The sequence below is a fragment of the Haemaphysalis longicornis genome, unplaced genomic scaffold (genome assembly GCF_048455015.1).
Source record: "Haemaphysalis longicornis isolate Haplotype H1 unplaced genomic scaffold, Haemaphysalis longicornis Haplotype H1 scaffold_4, whole genome shotgun sequence".
NCBI lineage: Eukaryota > Metazoa > Arthropoda > Arachnida > Ixodida > Ixodidae > Haemaphysalis > Haemaphysalis longicornis.
Genome location: NW_027526361.1, coordinates 106,251,139 through 106,275,021, shown reverse-complemented (window position 1 = coordinate 106,275,021; position 23,883 = coordinate 106,251,139). Strand labels below are relative to the sequence as shown.

Genomic DNA, 23,883 nt, shown 5'->3' with positions numbered 1-23,883 from the left:
CAACAACGTGCCGGCGTTCTGTTTGCGCTGCATCCACGGCGCAGAGCTGGATTTGGCTTAAGCGCCTAGTACTGTTCGAGCGGCAAACCGCCGCGAAGTGACCGTTCTTGCGACAGTGGTTGCATGTGGCCCATCGTGCTGGGCACTCAGATCGCGGATGAGGGGCGTGGCCGCAAAAATCGCATGCCGACTTCGCGCCGGCGCGGTACTCGGGAGGTCGACAGACGTTACTTCGTGCAGTTTCGCGCGCTGGGGCGGCGGCCATTCGGTACTGCTTATTCACAACGGCGTCGACGTTCAGTGCGTCTGGTGCGAAGTCTGTCCCCTGACGCCGCCTTTTCTCATTTTCGGCGTCTTCGTACTGACGAGCTTGGATGAGCGCCTCGTCCAGTGTAAGCTTTGGATTGCGGCACAGCTGGTCGGTCAAGCGAGAGTCAAGCAACCCTACGATAAATCTGTCCCGAACCAGCCGGTCGTCAATTTCCCGAGAGGCGTAGTTGCATTTCTTCACGAGAATTCGGAGCGCCGTGAAAAACGCGTTGACTGACTCGCCTACCACTTGCGTGCGCTTGTGGAACCTGCTCGATTCGTATACCTCGTTGACGGGGTGTACAAAATATCCCGAAAGACTCGTTGTCACGCCGGAGTACGAGCGATAGGCCTCAGCGTCTGACATGAGAGACGAAAGCACCTCGCGACCTTGGGGACCCATACAGTAGAGCAGCGTGCGTACCTTGGTTTCTTCGGGGGCGGAGGACAGCCGTGAGGCGAAGGAGTAATCCTCGAATTGTTGAAGCCACGCGGTCCATTGGGCTGGGTTGTCGAAAGTGAACTGCGGCGGGGTTCGCAACGTGAAGCTGGCGGTCACGGCAGAGGCGGCGGCTGGGTTATCCTCCATGTTGCACGGTTGTCGCAGGATCCCACTTCTGACACCATGTAGAGACGCGCCCGGGTGGCGCGGACGCCGCGAGCCGTGCCGAATGTGGGCGTGAAGCCCGCGAAGAATGACGCAACCACGCGCAGTTCACGAACAACAAAAAGCCCCGTTTAATCCCCGCCAATGCCTTTATACAGAGTGGGGGCGCCACCTCCCAGTTACTCGAGTCAACAGGTGGCGTCCTCTACACGTACAAAGAACGCACGTGGTTCTAACTGAAACTTTCCTGGAGCACTGACCGGGCCGCGTATTCCCAAACCATATCCCGTAGGGGCCCAGGCCGACCACATTCCCTAAGTAGGGGCGCAGCCAATAAGGTTAAAAAATTGCAATTTTTTAACCGCCTTGCTCGCAGCACCGTGACGTTTCTACCTATATGTGCGCGACTTCATGCGAGGTGGCTTTTTTTTTTTTTTCCCCTCCTCCCGTTCCGGCTGCTTTGCGGGTGGCCGATGGTTTCGCTCCGCTGGCAACTTGTGTTGTACTATTTATATTTTTATTCCTGCTATTTCTTGTTTATACATTTGTATACTATTTTGCGTGTGTGTGGCTTACAGTTGAGGCACGAGCTGTGACACAATGCTGGCGAATTAAAAGGCCAAACACTACAGAAATCTATATATGTGGTAGCTAAAAATGCGTCGCCGGAAACAAACACAAACTGCTTATCTATACCAATCAGTGGATCTCTAAAAGTGACAATTGTTTGCCGCTATTTTGACTCCGAGATCACTATCGCAAAAATAGTGCGCCAAGGAGATAACTTTTTTAGTTAATTTTATCTCTGCTGCGACTACCGTGACTTTAAGCTCACGGGCAACTATTCATTAGTCACAGCGAAAAGAATATACGTATCTGAGTGAGTGTAACACTGCATTAAATGAGAGGCCATGGGGCCCTGGGGGAGCAAGGATGAGGAGAAAATGGGAAGGTCACAACTGGCACAATGAACATAGTTGCAGTCTTGGGGTCCTAATCGCAAAATGAACACATTCAAGTCAGTCAGTGGCAGCAAAACGCACAGTTCACACTTAAATGTACAGTTCACGCTGTGGACAATGCGGTTCACACTGAAAAAAGTGCACGCTGCAGACAGTTCACATTGTATACCGAACGGGAAAGTCGGCCATGCTGTTACACCAATTTGTAGAGTCTGTTTTCAAGGGCGTACTCGGTAATTGCTTTTAGTGCGGTGGGATCGTCACGGACCCGACTAACATGTTCCTGTTCAGTCGCAGGGGCGGGACCTAGAGTTAAAAGCTGGTGGCGATTACGGTCGAATAATGGACAGAGCCAAATTAAGTGGTAACGATTTGGTGTGCCTTCCCGATTACAGGGGGAGGGGGGGGGGGGGCATCAGCGCCATTCGGATCCTGCTGGAGCTGTCTATTTATAAATAACGTATCTTATGCAGCAAAATCTCTGTGTGCATGAAGCACAAATTGTTAAAAATAACTAATCAACATTGGCAACAGCGTGAGTGGTAGCACGCATGATTACTGATATTAAACTCGGCCTGGTGGCTTCAGTGAAGAGACATATATCAAACTCCTCGAGTACTTCAGTTGCTGTACAATCCAACTATTACTTAGCCCTTGGTTGGTATATATTTTCGATATTGTTTCCCTAAATTGTTATGACCAGCAGTGTAAATTATGCAGAATTCATGACCGAGTGTAAAACGTGTATGTTTGAGCTGCTGTCTTTCTTATCAATGTATCACCCTTGCAAGAACGATTCACACCTTCCATTGCTGTTAACAAAATGTCAATGTTTTCATTAGTTGCACTGTTCCTGATAAAGAATAATGCAATGAAGTTAATGTTAACGAAATTCAATGTAATATTGCTTATGAAAGTGCCAAAATGTAGCAGCTCATGCAGCTGTAATATTTCGCAAGTGTAGGACAGTTTGTAAATGTGGTCATGGGTAATTGGCTACCTTTCTTGTAATCCTTACCTGCAGCACCGAATCGTGTTTTGAGCTGTGTATATAGTGAAAGAGCACCCAACTCAATTGTATACCCTTCTGTGTGCTGTAGAATGAGCTTCAAATGAGGGTGTTTGCTTTCCAGACCGTGTATAATTGCCACATGCGCGTGAAGGCGTCCATCCGCGCGCGCGCACTTCGAGCACCGAGTCGAGCGCTTATTTAGGAACATGATCGGAGGTCAGCGTCAACTTGCACGTGCGCAAGAAGAGCGCGGAGAGATCAGGGGTTCAGGTACAAAAGGTTAGCTTCTACCACATGTGCATCAGCTTCCCCAGCGCCGCAGGCCAGCCCCGCCCACGGAGCGAAACCAACTGCCGCCTGACAAGCAGTCGAAACGAGGGGAGGGGGGAAAAAGAAGAAATCCACCTCGCATGAAGTCGCGCACATATAGGTAGATACGTCACGGTGCTGCGTCCAAGGAGGTTAAAAACTTGCAATTTTTTTAATATCCTTGGCTGCGCCCCTGTTTAAAGGGTGTGGTCGGCCTGAGCCCCTACGGGATATGGTTTGGGAATACGCGACCGGGCTCTTAACTACAACCGCTTCGCGCCCACAAGCGGCATAAAATATAAGACTGACGCTCACCTTTGTTTTCAGGCTCCGTCTCGCAGAGTCGTGAGCTACAGAGCACGACCTTTCTCCAGCTTGGCTATCTTATTTTTAACTGGCCGGACAGAAACGGATTTACTACAAAGGCAAACACGCTACGCCTTATTTGTATTCCCCACTGAATATTTCCAGGTTTGAAGGGCTGCCTGATCTGGAAATAAACACCACCCAGCTCGTTTACTTGAGGAGCCGTGTCAAATAGGCGCAACCGTACAATCTTCGGCACACAAACAGCATTCCCTCACCGCATACTGATGTGGCCACCCTGGTTCAGAACTAAACCATAACCTTCCATGACTGAACCCATGATTACCGGTCTGAGGTGCCCAGCAGCTGTAGTGCACTTGACCATGGCAGCGGTCAGGCCAGCGATACAGCAGAGGGTGCTAAGAATCCATAAGTTCAGACAGGCCGCCTCTGGAACCTGAAGTAGGCAAAGTTCCCCTCGCGAAACTTGCCGCTAGCAAGGAAAGCTTAGCTGTGCCACTGGAGAAGTATCGGATATTGTCACGTAGTCAAAGACGACGCAGCTGTCTTCAAGAAAAAGGAACTTTAATGGAGCGGACTTGTGCTCCCCTAACAACTCAAAGAATACACAGGCGGCGGGGAGCAGCAGCCAACAAAGTGGCATGCGCAGGTGAGTGTTGGCGAATCGAATACCGCGGTGGCTGCCGTGAGAGTATTTATCTTTCGGCGCCAGTGTTTCTCGAAATGCCAAATTACAACGAGAACACTGGATATCAAAGACGATTATTCTAGGCTGGTGACGTCAGGGCCGAACACTTTCCCTAAAAAAATAGGTTGCCTGTGCGGTGTTCAAAAGAAAGCATGCACTTTGCTTGAAACACTGATAACAATGCGGTGCACCGCCGGATGTCAAAAAGAAAAGAGAACCATACAAACAGAATATTGTTCGCGACAATATTAACTGAGATATCATAGGCAAGAGACGTTGGAACAGGGGCGGTATTCTCGTAACTGTCCCTTTTAAAAACGTCTCTTTTGAGTCCCTTTCATCGTGACGTACTTCCGGTTAAGCAGTGAGCGTTGGCAGGAGGTTTGTTGCGCTTGCATTACGTCACTTCCGGTTGTTTGCTTTTAGCCAATCAGAACTCGCCAAAAGGGACACTTTTGAAAGGGACAAAACTCGAGAATAGCGCCCCAGGAGAAGGCTTCATGGAGTTCAGTTGCAAGCGTATTCTCTGCTACCGAGGACTTCAAGAAAAGAGAAAGCACTGGGTGGAATCCTCCATCCAAAGATGAATAGTAGTTAACGTGCAGAGATTATTCAGCCTTAACGAACGAGTTGCAGCCGTTGGGTTCAGGTTAAACAAGTAAAACAGGTTAAATATGATACAACCTTAAGCACCAACAGCCATAGCTACGATGATGAGGAGGCAGACAGTTTCTTCGAGGAGGTCGGATAAACAGCGAATGAGGCAACATTACGGTTTAACACTGTGATGGGAAACTTTAACGCACAATTAGGCGACAAGCGAATATGAGAAACATCAACAGGAAATTTTGAAAAGAGCTTTCGCAACGGCCGAGTACATACACTGGTTGGATTTGCAGAGAAAAAGGATCTGAGCGTAAAGAACACACTATTCTGCGAACGGAGGGATAGGAAATTCACATGAAAAAAAAATTCAAGGTAGCTCACACTAACGCGTAAGACTTGGAGGTGTCGAAAATCTACGCCACTTTCACGATCATCATGATGGTCAAATTAACGATTGCAACCGAATTGCTTCTTCTAGGTTGCCGCAACGACCTTTATTTCAATATTATTACTATCAGTGGGACCTTTTTTCGTTTTTTGGGGATGTTATAATGATTGGACATCACCTTGGAGGGGCGTGCGCTATAACGTGCCTTTCTCGCTCCGAGCAAGTGTTACCACAATAACGGTGAACGCTGTACTCGTTCTCGTTCCGAAAAAGTGTTGATACGATTACGGCGAACGCTGGTGTTCTTTTTTCGCCAATCTTGGCCGATCTCCCTAATTGGGTATGCTTGGTTTGACAAACGTGCGCCGGGGACGCTGGGTGATCTCCGCGATAGGGGCAAACGCGAGCGCTCGGCATTTTGTTGGTATATCAAAAATACTACTGCCGGGCGATCGCCTCAATCTTGACCAATCTTTGTAATTGGATATGCTTCGCTTGACAAGCGGGCGCCGGGAATGCTGGGTGGTCATCGCAAGGCGCGGTCGCCATTTTGTCGGTTTTTTTTTAACTGCGGACACACAAAAAAAAACAATTTACTAGACGGCTTTGCTATTGTAAGCCCTAATGGTTTAAAGAAAAAATACATTATTATAAAAGGCAGTCTAGGTATCGAGGAGGGCGTTAAGGCACAAGGTAGGATTAGGAGCCACTCAAACCACGTGCCTGTCAGCGTATTACCTCCCTGATGGCCCCCTTTCTGTAAGGTCTACCGCATCTAAACGCGTTACATCAACAGAAATCGACAGCATTGATACATGCACTCATTTTTAGTGCACCCACAGGATAGCGAAAGGTAACACGGCAATCGGCGCCACCACATACGCTTTGCGTAAGACATTGTGTTCTGTCCCACGTATCTGTTTCTTTATCGTTTGTAACCTCCTTCCACCACCAAGAAGTTAGCTTACGGAAAATACTGATTTACTCGTTTTTTTTTTTGTTAGAGGCGAAAGGAATATCTTCTAAACAAAAACTTGCGAAACTTCGGGGTTGCTTACAAAGGTTTCCCAAAATAATAGGATGCAATAGTCTTCAGAGGTGGCTGACTGTTGCTCTGGCCTTTGCGATGAGAAATAGAAGACGGGCGCAAACTTGCTCTTTTACGAGGCCGTGTAGCTGTGGAGTTTCGGCGGGGACAGAAGGATTCAATTTTTCAATAACGCAGATCCGGGATCCGTTCCCGGGGATGGTGGAAGTGGCCCGTACGTAAGAAGGCAGGCTTGATAACGAGGAGCTTTCAGGTTAACGGCATGGTCTCTTTTCTGGGGCAGTTTTCTCGGACATTTCGTTCCATCCGCTAGGCATTTACTGCTTTAGAGCATACGTTTTTACGTTCCTCTTTTAACGCAGGACAAGTGCGGTGAGGCAATTTTGAAAACATCTTTCGGTCTGTGAAGCTCACAGGCTTTCTTTTTGTGTGAAACTGCACCGACGCTGATAACCTAAAGTTAAAAGTATAACCGTGCTACAAAAAAAATGCCGTGAAAAGGAATATTGAAAGACAGAGAAGGAAACAAACCCGCCGACAGGAAGGTGATCATAGCCTCAAGATCTCGCCAAGAAGCACGGAATCGAAACGAGAAAAGGAGAATGAGTAGAAAAAAAATGACAAGGATTCTTCATTCTTTTCACAGGAAGTCTAAAGCTTTGCCCGAGGGTCTTCTTCCCATTTATTTTTCGTACAGCCATACGTTTAAATAATAAAGCCGATGGTTTGTGGGCTTACTTGTATTCTTTCGTAAGACTGCTTAGTCCCTTTGTTTTAAATCTCTGGTTAGCTCTGTCTGTTCATTCTTAGTTATTTCGCGTAATCGCATCCCGCTTATGAGGGCAAGGTTTGACGGAAGCACCGGAATCCTACCGCAATGAATGTCCGCACATTTTTGTGGCTTCAATACTGTACCGTAAAAGGGTAAGAAATCGTTCATTTTTTTATTTGTTCCTCACCCTTTGTGTCAAACGGGATGTTTAGGGGCGGCGCCAACCTGGACTAGGTTTCTACAAAGAAAATGCTCTGCGCTCCCGAAACGCAACCCTGCTCGTATAAAGGTACGCTACGCATCTTTCTCTGAAAGCACTGCAGTTAAGGGGAGGGAATTTTTCATGAAGTGTAAATCCTTCGGAGAAAGCTGTGTAGCGTTTCTTTATGGCTGAATGTAAAAAAAAAAATATAACCGTTTCACTCCATGTGAAAGGTGTCGAAAGTGCAGACCAGTGATTCCCCATGATGGGCTGTGGCGCCGTTATCCGCTCCCTCTTACCACCCATCACGCGCTTCACCGTCCTGTATCATTCCTCTCGTGATGAATTCAACGGAGGTTTCTCCAACGCATTTCAAATTTCCCGCTGCGTAGTGCTCGCGCGCCCCCTGTCTGAAACTGTTCCAGCGGGAGTTCTATTCTTTTTGTGGTTGCCTTTCCTCCCGCACGCGCCGGCGTTCCACTGCAACTTTTTTTCGCTTAAAACCAACCCTACGAGCATACCTAACTAAATGAACACGGGCGCTGCCGGTTAATGACGTATATTTTTACTCAACTGTACTTTCGGTTTTCTTTGCGCTAAACAACGGGGAGATGTATGATAAGCGCCAGTGGTTCACGAGCTCCGGACGCGTATGCATATAAACCGCTTGGCTTTCGAAGCATCTGTGGGACGCCGTGACGACAGCCGCTACGACGGAACGCCGATGGGCTCTACTTGAACGCGAAGCCATCTCGTGATGGATTCTTTGGTTGGCCAATCCCTAGGGGCATCCTTCCAAAATCATCATCAGAAGCGCCGTGGACGGGGCGAGAGCAACGTACACGCCCTCCTCTTCGCAGCTTTGTCTTCTTCTCCTTCTTCGTCTCCAGCGGTTCCCCTACGGGAAGATGACGACGGTGGTTGAACGCGAAGCTATCTCTTGATGGATTCTTTGGTTGGCCAGTCCCTAGGGGCATCCTGCCACAATCAGCATCAGAGCAGCTGCGGACGGGGCACGGACGTGGGACACCCCCCCGAGCAAGAGACGCTAACATCCTCATCAGTTCGTCGTTCCTATGGACGTTCAGCTTCGCATGCCTTCGCTGTATCAGTAGCTTCTTGACGTAGTTTGATTGAGTCAAGGACATAAGGCGCGTTCGTACCACTTGCTCCTGTCTAGGTTTTGTAGCGCAGTGGGAGGAGCGCCGCGTACCTTCCGTTGCGGCCAGAAGGTCATGGGATCGAGGCCGGGCGCCGCTGTTTCTTTTTTTTTATAGTGTAGGGGGAGAGGTGCGGACAACGGACGGATGCCGGACATAGCCCCGAGCAAGAGATGCTTTGCATCTAAAAAACCAAGGCCGAGCCGGTAACGACCCTCGGTCCTTGGGATTACGAAGCTAAGACAGATCCTCTACACAACAACGACAGACGTCTCGGCCGGTGCTAGCCTAGCCTAGTATTAAATATTCGAATGTCATCGGACGGCACTCTAGACGTTGCGTTTTTGGTACCGTGTTTAAACGAGCCCGGGCCGAATAATCTCGTGGGACAGAGCGTAGTATTAAATAAGTGGCAAAGCGAAGCCGGAGTGACGGCTGGCCGGTGCATGTATTGTATATGCTTCGTACCACGTTCTGTTAGTGGTACCTTTTAATGTGTTGTCTTGTTTAGATATGATTGATTGAGGTTGAACACGGCGACGCTACACAGGTCATCAGACGCGCGTTAGTGGAGGGCTCCGGATTAATTTTCGCCACCTGGGGACCTCTAACGTGCGCAGAAATCTCCAACACGGGGGCGTTTTTGCTTTTCGTCCCTATCAGAAAAGCGCCCGCTGCGGTCGGGAACCTATACCAAAAGGTCATGTATGTGCTTTGTATAAATGCGGTCTCCGACAAAAGAAGACGCACCAATCATAACAAAACGTCAGATCTTACAGCTGCAGCAATTGAACAATAATTTGCTTTAAACAGAAAACACAACCGACGCTGCTTATGAAGGCTTCACCACCCATAAAATTTAGTTTTATAAAACGTGTGTCGTTTATCGAATTCACCGCTATATTTTATTTCACAACTAAACAGAGCGTTGTGGCTGGTTCAAAATGTTCCCGCTCTGTTCGACATCGGGTTGCACCTTCGACGACCTCTGGTGCTTCTTTCTATCTTGGCTGCCTTGATATATAGCCGTGACAGCTGCCGTTGCGTCTTGGTCACTGGTAAAGAAAAAAATAAATTATACAGGAATTTCGCAGAACACGACAGTGCGTTTGAAGCATACATGAGTGCCTCTTCAACTGAAGATAGGTGTGGATAGTGGATAGAGTGATTCACTGATGAAACTATGCGGAGTAGCACGAAAGACACAGAAAGCACCAGTTATGTACTAAGAATTGTTTTTCTTTAAAGAGGTGCGTGCAGCTAATATGCAAACGCCAATTCGGACGGAGACGTCACCCGGATATAGAACTTGCACGCTCAAATAATGAAACAAAAGTTCCCGAAAGAAAAATAGGTCAGACTTAGCACAAATTTTCTAAAGGGAACAGGAATCTCTTTTTGTTTGTTATGGGCACGACGATGTGTAGTCAACTATGCTTACCAAGCCCACCCCGCTTTGCCCAGGTTCTGATGTTCGCTGTTCGTCGGCGTTCTGTGTGGCACAGGTGGACAGCTCCCACCGTTTCCCTATTCCTGCAGAGGTATTTCTGTCTGGCCGTTCGCTACGGGAATGCAAGGTTCTACTCCCCTACCAAATGTTTTAAAGCTTCACGTGTTACTTATCCTAATTTCTTTCTCTTTTCTCGTCTTAAGGGGTTCGGTACAATGTCTGAACCTACCGCTCTTGCTTGGGACCCCCTATGCTTGCAGCACTCAAGAAACAAACACCTCATTGTTCCTGCCATATGCGCAGTGGTCGATGTCACGAAATTGGTTTGTGAACGGAATGCGGGCACAAGTAGTTTTGCCGAGTACCCCTAGAGCCAGGACTATGTAACGACCTGCATTTCTACAAAAATGAAGATATCGCGAAACTGCAGATGTAATCGTTATAATAACTTAAATGTAGATAATTCGGCGGACGAAATTTTGAAAAAACTAGTAAAATAAAAAAAAATGTTAAAAACTGCGGAAAATGGCAAAGCGTACAACGCATGGCGTTTCCACAACAATGCAGACTTCGGGAAAGTTCACCTGTAATCGTTATAATGGCGTCGATGGAGGTAATAGGTCGAACGACATTTTGGAAAAACTAATAATATAAAAATTATATACAATAATTACCGAAAATGGCATAGGGTGTAACACCCTGCATTTCCCCAATAATGCAGATTTCGCGAAAGTTCCAAATGTGATCGGTATAATAACGTAAATTGAGATAATTGGTCTGGCGAAATTTTGAAAGCTAAAAAAAATAAGAAGAGTATTTAAAATCTACGGAAAATGCTAAAACGTATAATGCATGGCATTTCCACAATATCACAGATTTCACGGAAGTTTCACCAAAAATCATTGTAATCGCCTAGGAGATATACGGTCGAACGAAATTTTGAAAATAAAAAAAATAAGAAAAGTATAAAATTATTGCGGAAAATACTGAACCGTGTAACGCCCTGCATTTCGACAATAATGCAGTTTTCGCGAAAGTTCCAAATGTACTCGTTAAAATAACTTAATGTTGATAATATGTCAGACTACATTTCCAAAAACTAAAAAATATAAAAAAAAACATATAATTACGGAAAATGACGAACCGTGTAACACACTTAATTTCCACAACAACACAGATTTCGCGAAATTTCCAAAAATAATCGCTTGGGCGGACGAAATTTTGAAAAACTAAAAAAGAAAGAAAGATATTAAAAAATTACGGAAAACGGCAAAACGTATAACGCATGGCATTTTCATAATAATGCAGACTTCGGGAAAGTTCACCTGTAACCGTTATAATTGCGTAAATTGTGATAATAGGTCGAATAAAATTTTGAAAAATTAAAAAAACCTAAAAATATATAATTACCGAAAATTGCAGACGGTGTAACGCCCTTAATCTCCCCAATAATGCAGATTTTACGAAAGTTCTAAATATAATCGTTGTAATAACGTAAATGGAGATAATTGGTCGGACATAATTTTGAAAAACACAAAATAAGAAAAATATTAAAAAGTTGGGGGAAAATGTCAAAACGCATAACGCATGGCATTTACGCAATATTGCAGATTTCGCAAAAGTTCTACCTGTAATCGTTATAATAGCGTAAATGGGGATCAGTGGTTGAACAGAATTAAAAAAAAACAAAATATAACAAAAATATATTATAATTAGGGATAATGGCGAACCGTGTAACGCCCTGCTGTCCGCAATAATGCAAATTTCGCGAAAGTTACACTTGTAATCGTGACAATACCGCTAACAAAGATAATTGGTTGAACGAAATTAAAAAAAGCAAAAAGATAAAATAATTACGAAAAATGACAAACCCTGTAACTCCCTGCGTTTCCACAATAAGCTAGACATCGCGAAAGTTCAAAGTGTAATCTTTATAATAACCTAAATCGAGATAATTCATTGGAGGATTGGATTGGATTGGAAAACATTTAATGAGCATAAAAGTGGGTGGCTTTCTCAGTCCAGATAGCCGCGAGCTAGCGCAGCTGCTTGGGCGCGAGTGATGAGGCGTTCTTGGTCCTCGCACCGTGAGCTGGCCAGCTCACGGTGAGGTCATCTGCATAGAAAGCATGCTGAAGGTTGGGGATGGCCAGAAAGCTGGACTGGGAGTTGAAGAAGGGCTATGTTAAAAAGGAGTGGAGAGATTACAGAACCCTGTGGTGTTCCTTTCGGCGGAGTCAGGAAAGGGTCAGACTGGAGGAAATGTGAAAAAAGTGAAAAATAAGAAAAATATTCAAAAATGACGGAAAATGGCAGAAACGTATACCGCACGGCATTTCCACGATAATGCATATTTCGCGAAAGTTCCCCCTGCGATCGTTATAATAGCGTAAATGGAGATATTTGGTCGGAGGAAATTTTGAAAGCTAAAGAAATAAAAAACTAAATCAAATAATTACCGAAATAGCGAACCGTGTGTAACGCCCTGAAATTCGGTAAGAATGCAGATATCGCGAAAGTTCCAAATATAATCGTTATTAGAACGAAAATTGATTTAATTGGTCGGGCGAGATTTAAAAATAAATAAATAAAATACCAAAAATCTACGGAAAATGGCAAAATGTATAACGCATGGCATTTCCACAACGTTGCAGACTTCGCAAAAGTTTCACCTGTAATTGTTATAATACCCTAGACGGAGGTATATGGTCGAACGAACTTTGGAAAAAACAAAAAAAATAAGAAATACATAATTAAAATAAGTACCGGGAATGGCGAATCGTGTAACGCCCTGCATTTCCCCAATAGTGCAAATTTCACGAAAGTTCTATAATAACGTAAATGGGGACAATTAGTCGGACGAAATTTCGAAAAACTAAAACAATGAAATATTAGAAATCTACGGGAAATGGCAAGCCGTATAATGCATGGCATTTCCACAACATTACAGACTTCGCGAAAGGTTTACCTATAATTGTTATAATACCCTAAACGAAGATAAATGGTCGAACGCAATTTTGAAAAAACAAGAAAAATAATAAAATTAATTTTTCAAATGCAATCGTTGTAATAACGTAAATAGAAATAATTGGTCGCACGAAATTTTGAAAAAAAAATAAAATATAAAAATTTACGGAGAAATGCAAAATCTACAACGCACGGCATTCCCACAATAATGCAGATTTCGCGAAAGTTCTACCTGTAATAGTTATAATAGCGTGAATGAAGATAATTGGTCGGGAAGGGTTTAGAAAAACCAAGAAACGTGACTAAAAAACCCACACACAAGACAAGTGGCTTAAGAACGCTACAAATTAGTAGCTAATTCTCTGGATTTCTGCAGAATTTTTTTTACAACGATTTTTTTACGAGGTTGCATGTTCTTTATATGTTTCGATAGCCCTTTAAGGAGGGAGGGGTCCAGTGAGGGGGGAGGGCAGGTGTCTCACAGTTGTAACGAGGTACTCGCAAACAGGTGTATTAAGGAAAAGTTGGTGCTTTGGTTCTCGACGTCGGTTTAGAAAAACCGTGAAACACACCTTGTCGTGGGGAACAAACACAGTGAACGCGAAGGTTGCATTTAGAATCATTCTCTATGTATGCGTGTGTTTTCGCGCCGTTATTTGTTTACCGCGTTTGTGGTCCTATCATTCACCAAAATCAGCGACTGAATGAAATAGGCTTCGATGCCTACCCTTGGTGAGGAGAGGCAGTGACCGGGCGGTTTTCTGAGATCTCAGGTGGAGCATGACGCCGATCACTGTGCACCTGGTATATGTGGCTACTTGGCACTTCGGAACCTGCGAAAAAACAAGAGTACGCAGTAATACATTACACCGGACACTTGAAGGTACCATGCTAGCATAATGAGGTAGCTTCATAATGTTCTCCGCTATACGATACACACTAGTCGTTCATTGCCTGATCCGAATAGTAAGCATTGTTGGGCAGGTTTCAAGTGAAAGCTGAAAGAGCGCGTGTGCCGGAAATCAGCAACAACGCCCCGAGCAGATGTCCAAAACTTTCGACGAATATGATCTCTCCCTACCCGCCCGAATCTTTCTTCCGTCTTTCTTCTAATTCATAGCTCTTTTCTTCTTTCTTCTCGCTCATATTTGCCTCACTCATTATTCTTTTCATAATTATTTACCACCTCGTACTTCTAGCCCCTATTTCCCTTTCGTTTGTGCGGATTTAGAACGCGCTCTAACAGGTCCATTTAGTGTGACATTTCGATTACCCAGTGTACCTCTGCCTTAACATACGGCTGCGGGAAGAAATATTTCGTAGGGGCCACGACTCAATCATCGTTGGGGTACCCAGGTTCCGCAATGATTCTCATACCCCATTAGAGCCTTGGCGCACCCGGTAACGCCACCCTTAACACGACACGCTTTGCTCCTTGAATGACACCTGTGCACTTACCTGTGCGTTCGGTGGCGGACGAAGGTGAGGTAGTCTGCGGCCGTTGACGGCTGCGGGACTTGGATGGCGGCGTAAGACTACCCTTAGTGGTCCCCCGAGCGGTAACCACCGTGGCCCGGGATGGGGTGGGCGCAAATAATGCGGCGCGCTGGCGTCGCAGCGTGCTCCGCCGTTTACGCGGTGCTGTCTTCGGCGTGCGTCTCCGGATTCCGTCGAGCATGGAAGCCACGAAGCCTGTTCGGTGCCATATGGAGGACGCGTTAAGCCCCGTCACTAATGGGTGCAAGTCCAGCCAGTCCGGAGCTATATCGTACAACAAGGGCCCTTTCAGAATAGCAGGTGTAAATGTGTGTAAATCATGGTGTGATTTTTGACTCCTAATTAGCGGCTGCGGCGGCGCTCGTACCGGACAAATACCAATTTTTTGGACAGCACCAAATTTCGAAATGTCAGTCCGTATTCACAGGGGAAGTTCGGCCGCTCCAAACAATCGAAAATTAGCCGCAGCCACAATGATAGATTTTTTTTCCGCTGCAGCGATGCTGCAGCTGCGAATTGGCTGTAGATTTCGCACCGTGTACACAGGACGTAGCGCGTTGGCGATGATTTTGTGATGCTTAGGTTGTTACACTCCCTAACAGGGCTCCGCCACGTACACAAGCGCTTTGCGATTTTACACCGCATCGCCAATGTGAACGAGCCTTAAATCATACCTGCGCTTATAAAGGTTACCGGAGGAAGTGAACTTACGTTACGGTTGCGAACAATAAAATCGACAAAATGTCAAAGAAAATGATTGAAATTTTTGCAAAGGATTGAAATAGGAATAACGAAGGAAATGCGCAAATTCAGACAGAAGGCTTAATACACGTGTAATGATGACGTGGGTAAATGTTATTTCTGCAAACCTCACACACGATTGTGAAGGGGTGCCGCAATATTGCGATTTCTGATTTGGGATCATATCGAGCTCATGAAGAATTTTCTAGTGTTTTTACGGCCTCAGCCATTTTTGCTCCAGCAGCAAGCCATCTTCGTAATTCGAGGAATGCTATCGTCTTGCGTACGGGGAATAAAGCAGGCACCTTGTTTCTTTGCGCGTGGCTGTGCGACATCGTTCGCAGAAGGGGCCGCCACGTGTTCCTTTTCCGGAAGGTCGGGCAGCATTTCCAGGTCCATCGCCTTCTTGCTGGCGTCCACTGCGCCAGCAATATGGATGCAGGAATGTATGCTGGATATACTACTGACGAGTATAAGGGACGATTGACATTGTCCGAAGGTTTACGAATTATTATTCTAGCTTGATTTGAGACAGACAGAGCGCCAAAAGTCACCCTTCGAGCAGTGCGCGGCCAATTTAAATGATCTGTACCGTCTGTACGAGGGTAGCAATGCTTCGGGAAGTAGCCAACGATATGATTGTCTGAAAGGCTCAGCATGAACCCAAAGCAAACCACAGCCTCGAATTCTTCGAATTTTATTTGGAAGCTGAAAGCAGCCGTAGTAAACAAATGAACGGGCGCAACTATATACTTACAGCGTTCTTTCTGGCAAAGCATTTGCTGAAAAAGTAATTATGGCGGGAAGCGTAGTTCTCGCGATGAGCTTTTTGGTCAGCACCCGCCTCGCGATAGTGTGTTCTGAAAGCGTTACGAAAGCGTTCCGTTTGCTTCAGAAAACGATCTTCTTGTCATGGCTCGTGGCGCTACTTCACAGGAGAGCCAGATCGAGTGGCGATTACGGGGCCCTCAAATAACGTGGAAAACTTCCCAGCCTGTGTTTCGCATCGACGATGGTCGGGAGAGCTTGCGAGATGACTATTTTCTATATCTCTGTTTTCGGTCGGCCAACTGACACGTTCCCAAACTAATAAGGCCGACAAACAGAAAACAGCATCCGCCTCACTGAATGAACTCTTCATATTTACTATTTTATCCCTCTCACCTTGCAACCTTCTGTCCCCGGTACAGCGCATGATTATTGCTAGCTTAAAATGTAAAACATCTGTGTACTTTCTTTACAGTACTGTCTTTTTCCAAATTTCCTGAAAACCTTTCACAGGGTACTAAGCTCACTTGCCTGGGAGATGCCTGCTTGCTACTCAACACAAATGAAATTATTTAAGGTCCATTCGCGGTCTTTAAGAATGCGTGGGCGTGTCGTGTTTCGCCCCTACGAAGGTTTGCGCTCGTCACGATACACAAACCTCGCACTGGCTTTTTCCGCGACGTGGCGATTGTCGCACCTCCCCTCTGCACCGGATCAATAGTGCTCGCTAATCGCCTCATGGTCCCGTTTTCTCGCCTTAGCAGCAAGGTAAATCTGTCGTGCTTCCCATGAGTATCGGCACTCTGTTCACTGGCTGCAGAACGGATTCAACAACACCCATCCAAGTGGGGAGAGGGGGGGGGGGGGGGGGGTTGTCCGCAAACCCATCGAGACGGCGTGCGACCGAGCCACTTCATCGGCAAATGCACGTGGTGAGTCGGCCTTCGAATAAAACATGTTCCTGACAATTAAAAGCAGGTAAAGCAATTTTTTGTAGTTTTCAAGGCAGCTATCTCTCCCCGCACTCTCTCGCTCGTTCTGTGCTCTTCTGTTGCTCGCTCTGTTGACATATCGCCGCGAAACTCTTGCCGACATGCGCCATCTGTTGCTCCCGGAATAAAAATCCCACTTTGTAAGCAAGTGGTGTTTCATAATGACGTTCCCAATGACGAAACACTTGCTCCGTGACCGACTGGTCCACCAGAATTAAGTGCTTTTTCTATGGTTTAGGATGGTACGGGGCTGCAGTGCGTATGCGTGCACGTAATACTACCGACAGAGAAGGTAGCACGAACAATAAAGCTCCACTTTCAGCTGCGCTGCTTGTAAAGAAAACTCTCTCTCATTCCAATCCAGGTTAGAGTCGTCATTAAATATCTGTACCCCCCTTTCCCACCGAAATGTAGAGTGCACAGGCACTAAATGCTTTAGACGCTCAAATGTCATTGTACTCCCAGACGGAGTATTGAATACCTGTGGCGGAGAGGCTGGCGATGAGGGAGACGCTGAAGACAAAGATCCCCACCGCAGCCAGCCATGACAGCATCGAGCTCCTGCTGCAGTAAGGGTCCTGAGGCTGCCAGGAGAGTAGCCGGAACTCTTCACTGCGTGGTACCGGTGTAGTATGATACAGAAGAGGCGATTAAAGGAAGGACATGGGGACGCGAACGGTTGAGTTCAGTTATCGCCTACAGTACTTTTCAATCCAAACGCATCTGCCGCGTGGCCAATCAAGCCCTTTCCTTCTACTTCTAACACTCTCCCCAATAGCCAGCCTTCACAGTGATTTAGTCACGTGACTGGTTTATGTCTGGTCGATGCGTGGTGTTTTCTATCGCTGGCCATAGCGCCTGTATTTCGGCGATCCTGAACATTGGTTGCCATGGCAACTGGACATAAGCCGCACTCGAACCCAGTTATGGTCGGATGATCCCTGTTAAGCCGGGGCCTCCACTTTACGTCATGTGGCCGAAACGGGCGTCGGATTCACTCCCTCTGTGAAGCGGGCGATGCGTTTGTCATTGAAAAATACAGGAAGCGATGGTTCAATGAACCCTCAAACAATAAACCGTCGCACGCACAATTCCTCCCCCCCCCCCCTCCCAGCTTCCCCTTCCATAGAGAGTTATAGGTCTGATCACTATCTTCAACGTCACGAAGCTGCTCCTATCTCTTCAGATTCTTTATCGTTGCTCTTATGCCTTTGTCTCTGCCAGCTTGTGTTAAAGCCGAATAGTTCGAAATATCCGATGTGAGCAATTTCGCTCATCGCTTCATGAATTTCTGCCAGCGGTACCCTGTTCAAAGCATGTCGTACACACGGGCGGAACAACAATATTGTACAGGCTAATTACGTGCAGCTGCAAAGTTCAATGATTCCACTCTGCGCTTCTCTCGACGTTACATTGCACTTTGATAGCTTTCATCACATTCGGGTGTCTTCTGGCTGTGGTCCCACCCGCGTTTGGTATCTGCGGCGCATGTGTTCCCTCAATGCACCCGTTATATTTCCGTGCTTTCACGGTCAACACGCCTCGGTGGCGCAGTTGTGCTGCTGACCCCAACGACACGGGTTCCATCTTGGCCGCGGTGGGTACTTTTCTGATGGAGGCAAAAAGCGAGAACGCCCGTGCATTCGAGGTTTCGGCGCACGTTAAAGATCCCCAGGTGGTCAAAATTAATACGGAGCACTCCGCTGGGGCGCGCCTCATACTCCAGGCCCATCTTCGTCGCATTAAACCCCGCAGTCAATCAACCTGTAACGTCCACGTGTCACGTGGAAGGCAGAAGCCGAACTGTTGTTTTCCCTCAGGCAGGGTGCGGAATGGGCGTGGTTTTTACCCACTCAGTTCCTGATCTGGACACCCGGGTTCAAATCTGCCGCCGATTCGAGTGCGCTATTTATTTTCCCTCAGTTTCTGCCGGTTACAGTGGGCACCACAGGATGGAGCTACGGAATATTTCGCTCACGGTCAACGTCACCGACGATGACAGCTTTTCTGCAGCATGGTGCCCTTACGATTTACCGTTAAATATGCCTTCTGCAAACGGCCTTAAGCATTCGTGTCTGATAGGCAAACACGCGAAGGGGTATGTTTCCGAAAATGAGCGCCCTGAAAAAATGCGATTCCACACTTCGTGACAACTTCAACTCGAGAGTCTGTGTGAATTTTTAAGACGGAAGCCTTCGATCTTTGTTTTAAGGTCATGTTGTGAGGTACAGAAATACGGAGCCTGGACCGGGAAAGGAAAACAGCAGCCCCGGTAGAGGTTGGGGGAAAGGGCGACGAAGCACTGTCGGAGTCCTGAGGGGACGGGCAGCAGAGGTGCACTGGAGCATGGAGGCGCTGGGGAAGAGGAGGTCAATGTCAGCAGCAGTGTTGTGGGTGTTTAGGGGGCAAGCTCAGTGGTGGCGCTTGGGGGAAGAGGGGAATAACGCCCCTACTTTAGGGTCCCTAGTGGGACATGTCTTCGGCGGCAACTATAGTCGCCACGTGGCATCAGAGCTTCATTCAACGTCTCAGTAGGTGGAATAGTGTTCCGAACATGATTTCTGCATTTCGCTTTCCTCGTGCAAATGTGTATTTCCCCATGACGTACTCGTTGCGTGCCATGGCGTCGCTCGTTCTGTTGCCCGTCGCCATGGGCTCGGTCTGCGTGCTGCTCTCCGTGGTCGGGTCAGTCTGCGTGCTCCGAGACCACGTGTCCCCGTCCCAGCGGCGCACCCGGTACGTCTCGAACGGCATCCGAGGGGACGACTCGGACGGCGCAGCGGTCCTGCGTCAGCCGACACGACCCCCGAAACCCACGCTTAGAGCTTGAGGAGTTCAAGACTCGTGAGGACGTCGCGGCTCGAACTCGAGTTTAAAACGCCGTAAATTGAAATCCTGCCCTCTAAGTGACGGACATTCTGCTGCACTGCACGTGGAACAGGGTAGACACTCTCGTGAGCGAGACTGGGTTGGCCAGATAAGCTTTAGGGTGTTCTCGCTATCCCGCCTGTGCGCCTAGTTACGGCAGCGCCTATTCTGTGGACCAGAGGACTTAAACAGGCTGACGATGAAGATCATAAACACAGGATAATGCTCAGTATTATTCTTTTGACCATACATTGATACAGTTGATGCATATTTCTCTAAAGATACGAATTCACACTTATTTGCAGAAATAAAGCGTAGAATTTACTTAAGAAAGCAGGGTACAGCGAAAAATGTATTTGGGAAAAAAACTTCATAACTTCTGAGAGCCCAACCCAGGCCGTTAGCGCCAAAGATTAAGACTATACCCCTGTTTCAAGACAGCTTTTCTTTCTTTATTGCTTTTTATACAAACGCCATACAGGTCACGGGCGAATTAAAAACAGCCTGCGAAAGGACTTACTAAACATCAGATGTATACAACTGTTCCCAAACAGTTACCCATTCAAGTTCTGGGTCCTATAACTTGTACACTTCGTAGAAAAGCCTGACATTTTGTTCGAAATACTTGCTCACGGTGAGCACATTCGGGTCCGCGTGGTGCGCCAAGGAAGCCGACGAGCACGGCCTTTTTAGCGATACCTCAAAACAGAACATAACCCCGTAATCGGAACCACGGAATAAAGCTGAATATTATTCTATGGTGTGGTACACAGTACAGGCAGTTCGCCTAATCAACTCAGGTTCCACGAATGTGCACGAGGGCGTCACGTATAGATAAATCCCAAACAACAGTTACATTCTTTGCAGAAATCACCTCATCGCTCTGTTCGACAAGTGTTTGATAGGGTGAGCGCGGGAAGAGTGTATGAAGACACTGATTTTCCAATGAGGCAGACGGGGTAATACAGTAGGGATATAAAAAGGCAACATGTAGGGAGGTCGTACGTCGCGTTGGCGTCGGTGACGGGGGCGAGGCTGCCGCAGCGCCTGGGTGGAGGCGGCTGCGAGCGCGTTGAACGCAGCAGCTCGGAGGGTGAGCACGGCAGGAACCAGCAGCTAGACGGCGAGCTGGCCGTCTTGCGAAGCGGCGCCGGCGACTCCGGGCGCGGAGGGCAGCTCGGGCTTGGCGGACTCCTCATCACGGCGACCGCTTCGGGACAGTGGCGGGACGAGCGTGAAGGGTGTTCGAGCCGGCAGTGCGAAGAGACGGGAGCGATGCAGGGCTGTGGCTGGGCGAAGCGTGCTCGCGAGATTTTTCTGCAGCACGCGCTGCACCCGGCACGGGCACTCAGACGGTGGCGCACCCAGAGCAGAGATGGCGTACGCTGCTATTTCTGAAAAAAAGGAAGAACAAAAGAACATTGCGTTACGCGGCCAACTGTGGTGCCCTTTCGGGTCAGCTAGATGGCTTCTGAATATAAACTAATAGTAGTATTGTTAGGGGTTCGTGCGAGTTGTTTTTGAAACTTTTATTGAGTGGGGCCACGGAACGCCGTTGTGGGGCGCAAAGGGAAATAAAGAGTGTAAGGGATTCAGGCGTCAGCGACGCGGAATCTGTCGAACGCGTGGGAAGCGGCGGTTCCGAGAGGGTGGAATGAATGACTTTATGGCAGCCAGCTCGTTAAGAGCAAGCGGTCTCTGGGTCATGCCGTTCGCGGAAAGACATGTTTTCTGGGGTCGCAGCTGCGCTGTCGCGTTGTTTTGGCCGAAGTGCGTGGTGTAGCCGTAGGAAAACATTGGTAGCCTGGCGACTCAAATGGCACCCCGGGGGCATGGCGGCCGCTGGCTCGGGGCTCACCGCGGTTTCCATTAGCAGGTTGTAAAACCATTTTGTCCGTCGAGCGGCTGGAGACGGGGAGCGTGGAGCTGTCAACTGTGGTTCGACAGTGGCCGATTTACGGCGATAGCTTTCCTTTTGTTGGCCAGTGCGCGCGTCGAGTGGAGGCTTGCGAGGGGGCGCGCGTTGCGGCCCGGGATGGGCGCGGCAGAGGCGACGCCTGAGCCGGCCGCCGTGTCCTTTTGTCCCTACGCGCTGTTTCTGGCCCACGGTCCAATTAACAGGGCATCGCCTGTCAACGGCGGAGAATCTTGGGGACGCGCCGGGTCGTTAAGACGGATGTTTATGGGTTTCGGCTGGCTTGAGTAGCTGTCCGGTCTCGGACGAGATGCGTGGGAACAGGCGATGCAGACCAGCGTTCGTGGAAGCTTGCCCCGGGCGCTTGCACGTGTTTCCTCGGATGTTTGAGTGTTTGTAGTATTTGTTTGGTTTACTTTTGATCTCTTCCTTGTTTTCTGGTGGGAGAGAGTGACCAGCGTTTGAGGGTTACGGGGGGCGTTGCCCACCGTGGCTTAGGCCCGGATTTACTAATCCTTCCTATCAGGTGTCCAGGAGATACTGATTGGCCCGTGTATCGGGGGTGGGGCCTAAGTAACCCATTAAAACCACGAGACACGAGGTCTCAGGGTCGAATCCTCAAGGTTTAATGTGCTATGCACGGCCGGCGTATTGCCGGGCTAGCCAGGTCAGGCTAAGGAGGATCTCACCACTTGGGTAGTTTTAAGGTCAGGGTCCGTCGCTGACGGGGGTGCCGCGTGCACAAAGTTTTAGCTGACCTAGAACCCCATTTTATTTCTTACTTTGTTAACTCTATCTTCAGTTTGTCAGTATTCTGTATATATCTTCTGTGTAAATATACAGTTTTGAAAACCCTCCATCAACCATCGTCGTCGTGTCGTCAAGTGCCGCAACCATCAGGCACCAACGCAGATCATCATCATCTTCAAGGAACAACATCGAACCTGACATTTACTGGCGCAGTCGGCAGGATCTGCGAGGCGCGACGACAAGGAGGGCGACGACTGAAGAGCAACAAGTAAGGGGCGCATCTGCAACCGGGGGAAGACATCGTCTACCGGAAGCCCGTAGCAGACAGCGGGACGGCAAGTTGATTGCGGCTTGCCGGGGACCAGCAGGAGCAACGAAGGCATCGACACAGCGTCGGCGTCGCAGCGACTACTGGGGAAGCAGCGCATCAGGTGTGTGACTGCGGACACTGACTGAACGCCGTGATCGTGCGGTGAGGAGCAACAGGGAAGAGAGACCACCGGGAAGACGGCGGCGTCTGTCTCAGCGCGTCGTGGGGTGAGTCCCTTTTGCCTTCACCCGTGTGCGATCACTGCCGTTAAGTCAGGGCATGCATTAGCGTAACCTACGATTCAGTTCTTATAGCTAATCATGGCGAGCAAGAATCGCTCGGTCGAAGCGATGGAAGCAGAGCTCAGGGCTGTTCGGGAGAACATTAGGCATTTAGAGCAGGAGCTCGAGCTAATGGAACAGCGCGAAAGAGCCCGGCAGTTGCCGCGGCGGGGAGCGGCGGAACAAAAGCTCTGTGAGGCGACGCCGCATTGTCAGCCGAGCACCGATGAGGCGGTCGTGTCAGAGGCGGGGGAACGCGCGTGCGTCGCACCCGTTGCCGCCGCCGCAGGGGTTCACGAGCCGCCGCCCGACCCCGCCGCGGGGTGGTCAGTTAATTCAGACAGCGAAAAGGATAGAGAGACCGCACGCGAGTGTCTGGTCTCACGCCGGTGCGGGATTGCGATCCCGGGAGCGGAGCTTTCAGGTCAGTTGGCGAATGCTCAGGAGCCGGGGCCGGCCGACGAGGCCGTAACAGTGAAGGGTGAGGCGACGCAGCATTGCCTGCCGAGTGCCAACGGAGCAGCGGCTGTTGCTGTCCCAGCGGCAGAGGTGGGATGCGGATGCGTCGCAGTTGGTGCAGTCGCACCACGGCTTCAGGTGTCGCCGCCCGATCCTGGCTCGGGCCGGTCAGTAAATCCAGACCACGGGAAATCTCAGGAGTACGCAAGCGAGGGTGTAGACATACACAACCGTGAGGCTGTAATCCAGGCAATCGAGCAGAAGGGGCAGACTAACGGCGCGGTCGCCGTATCTGAGGCCGCGAAGCGTAGTGATCGCCATCACCGCTCGCAGAGCGACGCGGTGGGCAGGCAGTGTGCTTCGGTAGCGCTCCGCCCGCGAGATGATCTCGACGACACGGAGTGTCGGGAGGAGCCAGCTGTCGCGGTTCCGCGAGAGAAACAGAGCGACAGGGTCGAGCAGGACGCGCGGGTATGTGCAAAATGCCCCTCGGGC

The 23,883-nt window shown here is 48.6% G+C and overlaps 1 pseudogene across 1 annotated transcript in view; it reads right to left on the bottom strand.

Annotated features, from left to right (window-relative positions):
• Nucleotides 1-17,248: 17,248 nt before the first annotated feature.
• Nucleotides 17,249-23,883, bottom strand: part of LOC144179911 (uncharacterized) — a 119,484-nt pseudogene continuing 112,849 nt past the window's right edge. The window contains exons 6-8 of the transcript XR_013324337.1: nucleotides 20,679-20,990; nucleotides 19,414-19,590; nucleotides 17,249-17,417 (exon numbers count right to left, since the gene is read on the bottom strand). The product of XR_013324337.1 is annotated as an uncharacterized LOC144179911 (transcript). The remainder of the gene's footprint in view (nucleotides 17,418-19,413; nucleotides 19,591-20,678; nucleotides 20,991-23,883) is intronic.